The sequence below is a fragment of the Lithobates pipiens genome, unplaced genomic scaffold, assembly GCF_037356315.1.
Source record: "Lithobates pipiens isolate NorthernLeopardFrog02 unplaced genomic scaffold, aLitPip1_a1.2 Scaffold_8, whole genome shotgun sequence".
NCBI lineage: Eukaryota > Metazoa > Chordata > Amphibia > Anura > Ranidae > Lithobates > Lithobates pipiens.
Window position 1 is genome coordinate 233,443,816 of NW_027507903.1, and position 15,564 is coordinate 233,459,379.

Below are 15,564 nucleotides of genomic sequence, written 5' to 3' on the forward strand. Positions count from 1 at the left end.
TGCAAAACCACTACACAGAGCAGGTAAGTATGACATGCTTGTTATTTATTTTTGCCTTTACTATCACTTGAATGAAAAAAAATAACAGATCATCATACCAACACAAGCAATGTTGGTGCAGCGATCTCTCGCCACTGTGCCTTTGTGTTCTGAATGGGGAATTCACTAATGTGTAGTGTACTGCATAGCCAAAAAATATATTTTCCTTTGCAAACCACTATAAAGTTTTGATAATGGTTAGTCAAATAACATAACTATGATTTTTCATATATGATGATAAATGATTACATATAGAACCCCAGATATTTTCTTTTATTATTAATATTTTTGAGAATGCAACCAGTGTTTCCTCCCCCCCCATTATTTTTAACTTTCCGACAGATTTATGTCTCCTAGTTTGATTTCTTGAAGCTCGGCCAATTAATACATTTGCATACTAGAGTCTGCTGTTTTTATGTTCTGGGCAATCAGCTTTGAACTTTATGGCAGTAAGCCAGTCCTCAGAGGATCCGCCAGATACCTGATGCTAGATACTGTACCTGCATAACCTGCTGTGACTCCAGCTCATTAGAAATACCCACACTTTCTTCACTTTTGCTCCCGAAAGGATAGACCGAGTGATTACAGATGCTATGTAACTCCCAGGTCATACTCATTTCTCAGCTGGTAAATTCATTTGTGTCCTTGACTTGCTGATCAACAGTGTTTTTAAACAAAGGCCATGTTTGCTTATGCATACAGTGTTGCCTATGATTAAAATGCTCAGGCTTTCCCATTGAGTACTTTATTTTACAACCTATTATTATTCTGCACCCTGAGATCCAATATGTTTGTTATGAGAAAACAAATGCAAAGGCTGCAGCAGCTAAGGGATTAATGCATTACATAAAATTTCCAAAGAGGAATGCAGTGTAGTACAGCGCTGTATGGTAGAGCAGAGCAAGAAGGTCTAATATAATGTAAATGAAAAAAAAAACTGTAATTGGAGTCTAGACATTGTGTAAGTCTCAATTCTGTTATTTAATCAATACATTTTTGCAGTTTAATTTCTTAATTTAATTTTATCAAGGGATCTAAAAGAATTTTGAACATCTACTAACCTACTGGTGTGTTTCTTAACAGAAATACAAGCATTCAGGAAATGATATGCGGACTTTTTAATCCCGCTAAGCATTTGATTCACAAAGTGAGACTAATCTAACAGAAATAGCCCAACGGTTCCCTGCAAATTGCAATCACTTCAGCCTGGATTCACACTTCAACATGAGCCTGATTTTTAAGCATTTTTTCTTGTTTTTACTTGCATTTTTGGCATTTTAAGCTTGTATTTTTGCATTTTAGCCATTGGAAAGCTAATTATAAGAAGGAGTCAGTTGTTGGGCACATAATTGTGCATTTTTATGGCTCTCCTATTTAACTCTATTGGAGCCAAAAACGTGTGCCAATGAAGTTCTGAGTGTTGAGAGACAGCACATCACTCATATGTGAATGAGCACAAAGGAAAAACATGGAAGTCTAGTGTCAAGTGTTGAAGTGCTTCTACAAAAGGGTTTTAAATCACTCAAGTGTCAATAGGGGCTTAGATGTTGATTACACCCAGTGAATGATCAAAACTCTTGTACACTTTGTACAGTTTAGCTCTTAGGCTCAGTTCACACTGGATCGGCTTCAAAGTCACCCGACTTTGAAGCCACCCTGCACAGCACGATTTCAGCGTGGCTTGCAAACAACTTCTTTCATAGAAGTCAATGCAAGTTGCTCCAAAGTCGCCCCAAGTAGTGCAGGAACCTTTTTCTAAGTCAGAGCAACTGATTAGAATGGTTCCATTGCACTAAATGGAACGTGACTTATCAGGCTGACAAGTCGCCTGACAAGTCGCCTCAGTGTGAACCGAGACATGGGGGTTATCAGTAAAGGAAACCTGTGCAAAAGAAAATATGCTGGCTCCCCTTGCAGGCCTCCTTCTAAAAATGCTAGTGGTCTGTCTGTCATGCTGATCCTGTGACTTCATTTATTTTGGAATCACTGACTCAGAACGAGAAGTCAGAACAAGAAATCATCTACATAGTATCCAAGCAAAATCAACTGAAACTCTCTAATCTGCATACTTGTTGTGGATCTGAATCTCATAGATGATTTACTTGTTCTTTGCGAAAACTTGTAGGTAGAGGTGTACATATTTTTGTTTTGTTTTGCTACTTGGCTTGTTTTCTGATATTCTATTGTCTTTAAAATTAAAAAGAACTAGAGTGTCTAAAAAGAGGGACATTTGCACAGTTTTAAAGTGGCCCCTGTAACTGGCCATTTACAATGATCAAACCCTGTCATTATTGAACTGAACCTATTCATGATACTGGCATGGTAACAACAGCCCAGTCCTGTAGTCAAGCACCCTATCTGCAAATTTAAAAAAAATATCTTAATAGCCTCCCAGCAAAAGGATCTTGTCCGAAAACGTCATTTTAATATAGTGTACCGAGGAAGATTTTAATACCTTTTTGTTGACTAATCAGCAATTGTATCCTTATAAATTCCATGGTGGTGGTGGTAAGAATTTGGCTCGGTGTATCCTTTTTTATGACTTTCTCCTTGTTACTTGTGATGTCTCTCCTCCTTTATAATTAAGTAGGACGTTGCATTCTTGATAGCGTATACCAAGGAATTTATGAATTTCTAATCCACCTCTTCTACCTTTCAATGTGAAAGGTAGAAGAGGTGGATTAGAAATTCATAAATTCCTTGGTATACGCTATCAAGAATGCAACGTCCTACTTAATTATAAAGGAGGAGAGACATCACAAGTAACAAGGAGAAACCACATCCCATCTCTATCCTCGAAAGACATTACAGCGTTTCATATTATATTATACATGCCTCTGCTTTACTGAACATGTTTCTCAGTTACTCAGCAATTATTCCAGGCCTTAAATGAACTATTTCAGAATACCAGCATGGTTTACTGCATTTACTGAGTCTGGAATCAGGAACTTTGTTTTCAGTAAAGAGAAACGGCTTATAAGAGCGTTCTGAAAAAAAGGACCTATGCCACACAACAGAATTTGTTGCTGCTAAGAAATCAGTATCTGTAATACAAGAAAAGTTGTCTATTTTTATTTTGAAGAAATTAAACTAAATGTCACTCATTTATCAATCTCTGTCCAGCAACTGTTTTCTCAAGCAACGCACAGGGATCATAACTTCATCTTCCAGTCTCTGGATAGTCTATCAGGGGATTTGCACTGAAAATCAATTAAATAAAAGCAGAAATTCCATTACTGTGAAAAAAACAACACGTTTCCACAATTTTCTTGCAAACCCTAATGTAGAATTACCAATGTGTTTGTAGCCTTCAAGCAAATATTAAAGCTGAAATTTAATCTGCTTAGCTTTTACTTCCCTGGTTCTACCTTCCCGTCAACAAGTTAATGACATTTTAAAATAAAATATTTCTGTTAAATTATTCATAGTTTCATAGTTGGTAAAGTTGAATAGAGATACCAGTTCATCTAGTTCAACCTATCCCTGTCAATTGCAATTGCTAAGATGCACATCCAAGAGTTTTTGTTTTTAACCATGAACACTTCCCACTGACACCACTGATTGTGAAAGGCAGTTCCACATCCTAACTGCTCTAACAGTAAAGAACCTCCTACCCAGTTTAAGGTTGAACTGCTTGTCCTCTAATTTCATTGATTGTCTGCACGTCTTCTTAAGCTAACTGAATAGTTATTTCAGTTTATACTCAGGACTACAGGTAAGGCTGGAGTTCAGCTTTGGGCCCCATTCACACCTAGCTTTTTTTAAAGTGATTTAGTTGTTAGTTTTTCTGCAATCTTCCCACAACAAGCATAGGCCTAGATGGTGCAAATACAGCAAAGTAGCTCATCAAGCATTATGCACATTTTGATTTGCATGTGTTTACTGACCATTTTTGCTCTTGGCAAAACACTCTTTTGCTTCCCACTTTGGGGTTCCATTAACAATTAATATCACCGCAAACACAAAGCACATTTTTCACACATTTTAGGACTTTATACCAAAATGCATGTTCCTGGAATGATGGAGCCTAAAAGATTAATTTCAGGTATGGATATTTTTACATAGTTACCTTGGTCAAGCTTTAACCAATATAAGGGCCTTTTCACATAGGCTTTCCGATCAGGTCCGCCTGTCAGTTTTTAAGGAGGACCAGATTGGACACTCCATTTACTTCTATGGGGCAATGGATGTCAGTGGTGACATGTCCGCTGACACCTGCTGCTATCCGATCCAATCCTGTCCGTCAAAACCAGATGGATGGTGACCCCATTTTCTATCCGTCAGGTGGATGGGATCAGATAAGATCATATGGAAACGGGCAGGCGGTACATTTTCATCCAATATCCCCATAAAGGAGAGCAGGACTGACAAGTCCATCATAATGAGTATGATAATAATGAACACAATCATAAACCCTGCCCGTCCTCAGCAGCTGAAACCTCTTAAAGGGCCGACGCAAAGGGGTTAAGAAAAAAACAACCAATTTAGGATCAGCTTTGTTTCCAATTACAGACAAAAACAGAATAGAAATTCCCATATTTTTTACAGATTTCATTGTCATATCAAAGGTATAAATGAATGTAAGAACTTAACTTTCTCCCAAAACATCTAGTCTACAGTGTTTTCAACAGCCAAATGGTAATTCTCCTGAGCACTGAGAAGGAAATTCATATGCAGAACGGTTGCATGGATGACTGAATCCATATCGAGTTCCCACTTGTTTTTGAAATATAACCAACGTTATGTAAATGTGAAGTGCTTATTAGACTGAAAATGGCTTGTCATAAACATGGTATTGTTTGAAAAAATTCATTACTATCAATCTCTCAAAAATAGCAAATATGTATTAAATTATTTGTTTCCATTGAATGCAAAATCTTTAGTAGAGGGTTGGAATTAAATTTATATGAAACATAATTACTAGTTTTTCCTAGGTTTTCACCTAGTTCAGTGCATACATTTATGCTGCATTTCTTTAATGATATATGCACAATCAGGATTTGCAATAAGACTTTTTTTTAAATGAGCAATGTGTCAATAAACTATGTTCACAAATAGAACAACCCATTTAAATGTAAGGTCATTCGACCTTGCTACTTGTTTGCAAGAGAAAGAAACAGAAAGCTTTAAAGCTGTGTAACTGAGCCAGGGAACACCAGAGCAAAGCTTTGGTAATCTGCCCTCTCCTACCTACTGCTCTCAGACATATGATATAAAAGTCACCCTACATTTGTAATGGAATGTGCAAACAAGCTCATATACTCTGTCCTGTTGCCCCTTTAAAGAGGATGCAGGAAATAATTCCTACTATAGAATCGTACTTTCGGCATCTGAGTGATCACAAACAGCTGATCAATTAGCTTATTTCTCCCCTAACTACTAAAAAATGAAGCAAGGTAATGGAGTGATAGGCAGCAACTATTTTATCTGCTATGTTCTACAACAGGGGTCTCCAAACTTCCTAAGCAAAAGACCAGTTTACTGTTTGCAGACTTTGGCCATGGGAAGTAGAATATGTACCAGCATCAGTGGGAGTAAACAATGCCCCATCGTTGTGTCAGTGAGAGGAATTGTGCACAATTACTGGAGTCACTGGAATGAACTATGCCCAATTGTTAGTGTCATTGGAAGGAATTGTACCCCTTCATTGGTGTCAATGGGGGAATTTTGCTCCATTGTTGGTGTTAGAAGAATAAATATTTCCCTAAGGGCCGGATAAAAGCAAACCAAGGGCCACATCCGGCCCCCGGGCCATAGTTTGGAGACCACTGTTCTACAAGGAAAAAAGTCAGAGATGATGTTTATGGTATAGAATTAAAGTCCCAATATACAACATATGTTAAAAATAAATATCTAAATCCAAAACCTTTAGGTTTGTACAGTGGGGAATGGTAAAGCCCCTATAAAGTATTTTGCAACCTGTTTCCATTGGGAAGATTTCTCTTGCCTTCATAATCCATAGAAACAACAGAAAGTGAGAGGAAATCTCTTCAAAGTGGCAAACGTCAGCAAAATAAGTGTTCCCACTGTGAACCTCCTTGACTGTTATTTCCAGTTCCAGTGGTATCTCAACATTTTGGATATACATTTTAAATCCTAATGTCAATCCTTAGGATAAGAGTTGCTAGCTTGTACTGGTGGCTTACATAATGTTCAGTAAGGCACTTTAGAATTGTAGTTCTATAGAATTATATATCTACATATGAGCAATAAACAATAGATTCAAAGAAGACTATGGCCACTTAATGCAGCAGAAACTGCTAGATTCCACAGAAAACCCAGGCACAATAGCCACTGAAAGGCATAAAATACAATACCTTTCATACAATAGAGAGAAGAATGGCACTGGGGGAAACACAGGCAGCTGTATGGCACAAAACGTAGGCACAAGCATTCCTACATACCAGAGAAAATATGGCCATAGAGTTACTAGACACAAGGGAGAGAAGGGACACAAATCCCAATAAACAACTAGAATAATATTGGGCAAAAACATAACATAACAGTCACAAGATAGTGACACATCCAAATGATCTTGTTAATAATATTCACTGGAAGGAGTAGTGTATAGAGCTTTTCATATAGCACAGGGAATGCATAAAAAGTGCACAAAAAGAACATGGGAAATGTGAGTTATTGCCCAAGTTGAATGATCAGATTTCTTCTAATTTTCATCTTTTTAGAGAGCAACAACTCCCACCCAAAGAATTAAAGGATAACTAAACCCAAGAACAAAAATGCAGCTTGCAGTTCTTATGCCGCGTACACACAAGCGGAATGCCAGACAGAAAAAGTCAGACAGAAGCTTTTCATGGTATATTCCAATCGTGTGTATGCCTCATCGCACTTTTTTTAATGAAAATTCTGACGGACCTAGAAATAGAACATGTTTTAAATATTTCCGATGGAACCAATTCCTATCGGGAAAACCGCTCGTCTGTATACTGTTCCGATGGACCAAAAACAACGCATGCTCTGACGCAAGAACGAGACAGAAGCTATTGGCTACTGGCTATTGAACTTCCTTTTTCTAGTCCCGTTGTACATGCTGTACGTCACCGTGTTCTTAACGATCGGACTTTGGTGTGATCGTGTATATGCATGACAGTTTCAGTGGAACTCAGGCGGCAAAAGCTTTGGAGTTTATTCAGATGGGAAAACCGATCGTGTGTACGCTGCATTAGATGCAATGGCTGTTTTTTCTTTCTTTCAGGAAGTAAGGAAAACACCCGTTAATCCTGACAGAAATGCAGTATCTGTCACTTTCTGTGAGCTGCACCGAAGAATTTCTTCCTTCCTAGTTAAGTTCTCTAAACAACCAATTGCCCTGCCCACCATGTAATAGAGATGAAGAAATACTGACATGTTTGTGTTCCATATCAGGAGAGCAGCCTTGGGTAACAATTCTGGTCACCTCCATAGTTACAGTGGAGCACTAATGTAGCCACCCAGAGAGGAAATGTGTTTTTTGCAGAATTACATGAAAAATAAACTATATGAAGCTTGACAAAAGACAATGAATGCAGCTACCACACCCAGGACCAATGTACTGCAATATACAGTATTACATTTTTTAATGCAAACAATGATTGTATGGTAAGAAATGTTTCTTTCTTTTAACAAGTGTGTTAGAACTTTACAGAAAGTTACATATTTATCCTAGTGAAATGCTTATGAATGCAGGAGTATGAAGTAAAAAAAGAAGCAGATAAGTATTATCTGATTTACTTACTGTTTATCTGGCTTACTCTTTCAGAACCATGGACAGAGAAAACAGAAATCAACTTGCTTTACTGTTTTATATATGTACTGTATATCAAAAATACTAACTGGACTCTCAGATACACAAAAATCACAAAGAACTTTGCAGCTTAGGTTGGCTCATCCTCGTTTTTGATTTGTGGAGAAGACAGCACTAACTATATTTGTATAATTGTACTGCAATACAATTAATTGCCAAGAGTGAACTGAAAGCTGGTACTGTCAGTACTATAAGGGCATGTTCGTGCAACTACAGGACAGTGGTGTTGTTAAGCTTTTCAGGTGGAAATATAGTAATGAATAAGCCAGAACTTATGACACTTAACCAATAAGTACTCTATTTTGAAGATGGCTTTTTTCTTGATGTGGTAAATGTCTAGATTCTTGAAGCACAGCAGCAGATGAATCTAAATTATTCCAATTAACATAGTACAATCTCAATGTGTATGTAACTGCACGCTGAAATAACAGGTAAAAGAGTTATATTAAACTTGCCAAACTGCTGTAAAAGAATACTGTTGATACACTATATTAAATATGTTATACACAGTGCTTGGTGTTGTTAATTTATCAAATGTACAAATATAATTTAAAAATAAAGTGTCATCAGTGCTAAACCAGTGATTACCTGCAATAAAAATAACAAAAACTGATATTACTGAGCACATAGCCCTATAAATATAACAAATGTAGAAGACAATTAATAGTCACACTAAATGTCACTTAAAAATAGCACAAATAGAAACTGTGTGTAGATAATGGGTTGATTTACTAAAATTGGAGAGTGCCAATTCTGTTGCAGCTCTGCTTAAAAACCATATATGTAGGGGCGGGGTGAATGCGGAATACTAATACTTCTGCAGAGGCACTATCCTGAGAAGATATGCAACTACATTTCAAAAACATAGTTGCAACAGCATGAAATTGACTCCCTTTGCTTTAACTCCCTGTGTGAAAAGCATTGCTATATACCCCAATGAGTTGAACATGTAACTGTATTTGTTTGTTCAATGCTTTACAAATGTTTTCATTTTATTGATAAATATTTATGATGACATGCTATTAATATATACTTATGTCTATATACATTGTGTATTCAATTTTTATTTATGTAATTATATAATCTATACAGTACTAATTGATGTTTCATCTTCAAGGCCTTGACGAAGCGACACTCTCCGCGGAACGCGTAGGCCACATTTCTATTAATTGCTGGGGATTTGCACACCTTGAAATCAAACCTAATCGTACAAACTGTAATACACTTTTTTCAACAGTTTTTATAGTAAATAAAATTGTCTATTTTTTCATAAGTTTATTATTGTATTTCATTTGTTTACACTCCTCAGAGGCACAAGTAAAGTCCCATCCAGTTCCATATTTTTTGAAACATAGTTGCATCTGCATAAAACAAATCAGCTTCCAGGTTTTATTTGTCAAAGCCTAATTGAATAAGCTGAAAATAGAAGGCTAACATGCACATCTGTACCAGAATTTGCACTCTCCAGTTTTAGTAAATCACCACAATGTGTAAATAGGCAAAACATTATTTACCTACAGTGGTGTGAAAAAGTGTTTGCCCCCTTCCTCATTTCCTGTTCCTTTGCATGTTTGTCACACTTAAGTGTTTTGGAACATCAAACCAATTTAAACAATAGTCAAGGACAACACAAGTAAACACAAAATGCAATTTGTAAATGAAGGTGTTTATTATTAAAGGTGAAAAAAAATCCAAACCATCATGGCCCTGTGTGAAAAAGTGATTGCCCCCTAAACCTAATAACTGGTTGGGCCACCCTTAGCAGCAACAACTGCAACCAAGCGTTTGCGATAACGTGCAATGAGGCTTTTACAGCGTCCTGGAGGAATTTTGGCCCACTCATCTTTGCAGAATTGTCCTAATTCAGTTACATTAGAGGGTTTTCGAGCATGAACGGCCTTTTTAAGGTCATACCACAACATCTCAATAGGATTCAGGTCAGGACTTTGGCTAGGCCACTCCAAAGTCTTCATTTTGTTTTTCTTCAGCCATTCGGTGGTGGACTTGCTGGTGTGTTTAGGATCATTGTCCTGTTGCAGAACCCAAGTTCGTTTCAGCTTGAGTACACGAACAGATGGTCGGACATTCTCCTTCAGGATCTCTTGGTAGACAGCAGAATTCATAGTTCCTTTTATCACGGCAAGTCTTCCAGGTCCTGAAGCAGCAAAACAGCCCCAGACCATCACACTACCACCACCATATTTTACTGTTGGTATAATGTTCTTTTTATGAAATGCAGTGTTCCTTCTACGCCAGATATACTTGGACACACACCTTCCAAAGAGTTCCACTTTTGTCTCATCGGTCCACAGAATGTTGTCCCAAAAGTCTTGGGGATCATCAAGATGTGTTGTGGAGAAATTGAGACGAGCTTTGATGTTCTTTTTGCTCAGCAGTGGTTTTCTCCTTGGAACTCTGCCATGCAGGCCATTTTTGCCCAGTCTTTTCCTGATGGTGGAGGCATGAACGCTGACCTTAACTGAGGCAAGTGAGGCCTGCAGTTCCTTGGACGTTGTTGTGGGGTCTTTTGTGACCTCTTGGATGAGTCGTCGCTGCGCTCTTGGGGTAATTTTGGGCGGCCGGCCACTCCTGGGAAGGTTCACCACTGTTCCATGTCTTCGCCATTTGTGGATAACGGCTCTCACTGTGGTTCGCTGGATTCCCAAAGCTTTGGAAATGGCTTTATAACCCTTTCCAGACTGATAGATCTCAATTACTTTCTTTCTCAATTGTTCCTGAATTTCTTTGGGTCTCGGCATGATGTGTAGTTTTTAAGGATCTTCTGGTGGACCTTACTGTGTCAAGCAGCTCCTATTTAAGTGATGCCTTGATTGTGAACAGGTGTGGCAATAATCAGGCCTGGGTGTGGCTAGAGAAATTGAACTCAGGTGTGGACAACCACAGTTATAGTATGTTTTAACAAGGGGGGCAATCACTTTTTCACACAGGGCCATGATGGTTTGGATTTTTTTTCACCTTTAATAATAAACACCTTCATTTACAAATTGCATTTTGTGTTTACTTGTGTTGTCCTTGACTATTGTTTAAATTGGTTTGATGTTCCGAAACACTTAAGTGTGACAAACATGCAAAGGAACAGGAAATGAGGAAGGGGGCAAACACTTTTTCACACCACTGTATTTGCAAATTATATGCATTATATTTACACATAGTTTGCTTGCAGAATTGTAAGTGATATTTAATATGATTAATAATTGTAATCTGTAAATTAGTTGTATTTATTGCGTTAATCACGTGAACTGTTTTCAGTTATTTTTATAGCAGCTAGTCACTAATTTAGCTCTGATGACGCTCTCGTTTTAGCATGATTTTTTAAATATTTGCACATTAGATATATTTATAGCATCAACATAGTACAATTGTTGATACAAGAAACAGCATAGGAATGTATATGGCATGTCACATTGGATGTATTAAGTATAACATCAGACATGATAACTCATTGATATCCATAATACAGAATATCAGCCCTGGCTTGTCAGTAATTGGGAAAATAACATCTGGTCCAATTCCATTTTCAGCAGCACCACAATGATAGATTGAGGGTGTGCTATATTACTTTTGAGTTTTACTTAGCAATTGAAAAAAAAAAAAACATTCACCAATCAACCTTGGGGTTCAGTGATGATCCGCCCCGTGGATATCCGCTTGCTCAGCGGGGATCGCTCCGTTGATCCCCGCTGAGCGGGCAGAGGACAGGTCCATCTCTGCACACTGCACAGGGACAGACCTGTCACAGTGCCGCTCTCCCCTATGGGAGCTCGGGTGATGACGGACTGTAGAGTCCGTCGTCACCCGATCCGATCCGCAGACGGATGGAAAAATATTTTTTTCCTCCGTCACACTTTTTTGGATCGGAGTGGGTCGGATGTCAGCGCACACATCCGATGCTCCATAGACCTCTATGGAGCATCCGTTCAGGTCCGCCTGAAAAACTGACAGGTGGACCTAAACGGATCGGCCGTGTGAAAGAGGCTTTAGGCAGTTATGTGACACACTGATGTTTGATTGCAATGATGCTGCAGAACCTTGATGGTCTCACTTTCAAAACATAGCATGTTACTGAACATAGATTTATGTATAAGAAATGTATAGGATGTAGTGCGTCAAACATCTCAACTGAATAATTAGGGCTTTTGCCATTATGGTAAAATGGGTCTGAAATCAAAAGCCCTTTATCTTTTTAAAGTTAAGTAAAGCTATTTTTAATCTCCAAGCAATAATGTATTATATATATATATATATATATATATATATATATATATATATATATATATATATATATATATATATATATATATATATATATAGTAACGCAAAACAAATAATTCCATTTAAATAATGCAGATTCTGTGGTACTGGCACATTTATGTGTTAATGTACAATAAGAACAATCGTTTCATTTATGGAACACTCTCTTGAAAGGTTCATGAGAACCTGGAATCTGCATAAACTGTACTTGGAATAGGTGATTTGGCTCCCAACATCAACAATCTAATTTTGGACACTTTTCAAACATTATTACATCTTGATAAATACTGTATAATACACAATTTCACAGCCTGCAGAAAGCCTCTCAGCTAAAAAGAACATTTTGCTATAATCTTGTTTTCCTTTCAAATGTCCTCAAAATCCCAATTCAGTTTCCAGAATTCAGCAGTGCCTAAACTGGTCTAATAAATGCCAAATGCCTTAAAGCAATGAAAAGAGCCCAATGGAAATACACTGTAATCCTCTTCTGTTTACATTGTATCAGAAATTAGCGACATACTGTTTAAAAATGTCTTAATTGCACTTTGTTTATTAGAAAGTCTTTTCCTATTGTGTTTCCAGTTCACATAATATTCATAATTTCCATTAAACCATTTGCTTACAAAAGCGAATGGAGGAATAATTTGGAGGGGCTCTGGTGATGGCAGCAGAAATGGTGCAATCCTATTCTAAAATGAGTGCATACAGTTGACCACTGTAGGTGTATGTATGTAAAAAGGACTAATAACTTCTATGAGTATCAGAAAGAAATTTGATTTGGCACTAGCAGTACCTAGTACTCTTTGAGGGTTTGGGCATGAGCAGGCTGTAACTATACGCACAATGATACACTGTGTATGTTTCTGTCTTGCCCCTTGCTATATGGTCACTACTTACTACTTCATATTCCTTCAGGACCTATAATCAGGATCATTTTAAATGTGATCAGTGCTGTATTGAAGTCAAATGTTGGATCTCACATTACACATCCTGATGGCAAAGTATCATTGCTTTCCCCTTTCTGTTTACACCTTCATTTCTTTTGCGGGACACGGGGAATAGTTTGCCAATGGGGACTCACTGGAGCCTCTCTTATTGCTCCCCTTATAGGCATATTTTGTTACTTTTTGGTATACTAACTTAGCCAGTAGCGATTACTTTATACATCATGTGAGTATGCATTGTTTGAGCAAATACACTCCATATTTAACGCCAAAAAAACATATACTTATCCATTATGGTGGTACAAGTGAGTCTCATTGATATACAAGGATGTTACCTCGATTACCGGTATCATTTAAATGTAATATGTGTATTTTAATCAAGATATGTTTCTGTATTTGAACAGATATTTCAAACTCCTGAAGAAGCGACTATGAAAGTCATGAAACATGTTGAGCAGAACTTTTGTATTTTTATGAGGACAAGTGATATTCCTAATTAGAAGGAGAATATATATATATATATATGAAGCCATTATTGTATGGGTATATATACATATCTGGTACTATACCCTCTAGTGGCATCACATGGAGTCCTTTGTTATTTTAGATTGTCTTGTGTATTCCTTATTATTTTTTGCATATGAAGAAGCCTTTTAATGTTTACTAATAAATCTTTATCATATATATATATATATATATATATATATATATATATATATATATATACACATGCCATTAAAGTCCATTTATAATTCCTCAGCACCTTTTATGTTAATTGTGGGATCTGGCACATGTTATTGGTTCCCAAAAGCCATTCCTAGGCACCTCATTTAAATTTACCTATCCACTAGCTTAAAATGGGCAAGACTATCAAGACATCACTCAAATTATTAGCAGGAAACTTGTAAGCACAAAAGTGAAATAACAAAATTTGAATATTGAACACTTCTCTGCAGTTAGCGAATGGATCAAAAAAGTATACTCATTCCATTAATGAGATCCTCAAATTATGTGATTGTTCATACCACATACAGGGCTGAATATGCAATCTAACAACAATCCAAAAATAAAAGTAACGCTCATTGTTACATTCGTGCAGTTATTGAAAAAGTTGAAGGGACTAATGAAAAGACTACAGACTGTAATTTAATTTACTAAAGCTGGAGAGTGCAAAATCAGACTCACTTCTGCATAGAAACGAATTAGCTTCAAACCTCAGCTTCTTCAATTAAGCTTTGGCAATAAAACCTGGAAGCTGATTGGATTCAATGTAGAAGTGAGGAAGTGACCCTGATTTTGCATTCTCCAGCTTAAGGCCAGCCATACATGGTTCGAATTTCGGCCAGTTCAGCAAGAACCCACTGAGATTTGAACCAGTATGGGGAAGGCTGAATGTACCAAGCTGATTGATCAACTTGGGTACAACCAGCCTACCAGTTTAATATTGCAAGTATCTCAAGCAGCTGCTATAGCCGCAATCAATAATCCCTGTCTTCTCCCGGTGGGGGGTAGTTTACCCCACTCGCACCCGCTCCCCTCCGGGAGAAGACAATTGGTGATGGTAACACTATATGTGTTAATGAGGGAATTGTGCAAATTTCTAAAGGGTTGCAGAAAATAAATTTGCACCATCCCACAGGAGTAGGTTGTGTTTTGAATCTATGCTAGAGTCACATGGCAGCCTCAGGCAAGCAATGGTCAAGTGCCAAAAGGGTTCAAAGTAAGTGCTGCTGAAGAGGTAACAGTGGAAAGTTCTAAACATCTGCAAGAAGATGGATTCATTAATCCTGTGCAAATGGACAGAGAATCTGAAGCGGAGATTAGTTGCCTGGTAGCTCTAGCAGAGGAAGCAGGCTCAGATAAGAAGCAAGATAAGTGGAAGACAACAGCATTATATAAAGAGAGTCCTATGATTTTGACTGCAATTTATACAGGAGAGAGTGGCAAACCATTCCCTAGAAATAGCAGTGTAATGAGGCATAGGCAGCCGGATGTGCAAGTGTCATGAAAGGCAGACAGTGGATCAGATGAAAGAACGGATAATCCACTTCTTGCTTCTAAATAGGAGTAGCAGCAGCACAAGTCTTTTCCTCCAGAAAGGAGAATGAGTAGTGCCCGCACAGTGCTCTATGCTGTAAGTGACACCAGTACTCAATGATTATGGTGGTACTCAGAAAAAAAACATGGGTACAGCCATGAAACAAAGCCCACTGCTCCCGAGTCCCACTGCTTCTTAATATATGAGTGAAAAGGACATGGTCAAAAGAGGAGCCACCGTTCCAGGCTTAAATAGGAGGCTATATTTTACTAATCTAGTATGTAAGCAGTATCTAGTTAATAAAAGTCATATATCAAAAATGGTTAACAATAACAGACATCGATATTCTGATATTTGGACACAGGAACTGTGTCACGACTTTGGGTTTGGAAACAGTGTTCTGCACTAACAAGCAGAATACAAGGACTGAAAGAGGTCATGGCAGAATGGAACAAAGGAGACATAATAAA

At 37.6% G+C, this 15,564-nt stretch overlaps 1 protein-coding gene across 1 annotated transcript in view; it reads right to left on the minus strand.

Moving 5' to 3' along the window:
- NAV3 (neuron navigator 3) overlaps nucleotides 1-15,564 on the minus strand; it is an 873,011-nt gene that overhangs the window by 733,886 nt on the left and 123,561 nt on the right. The window lies entirely within an intron of this gene.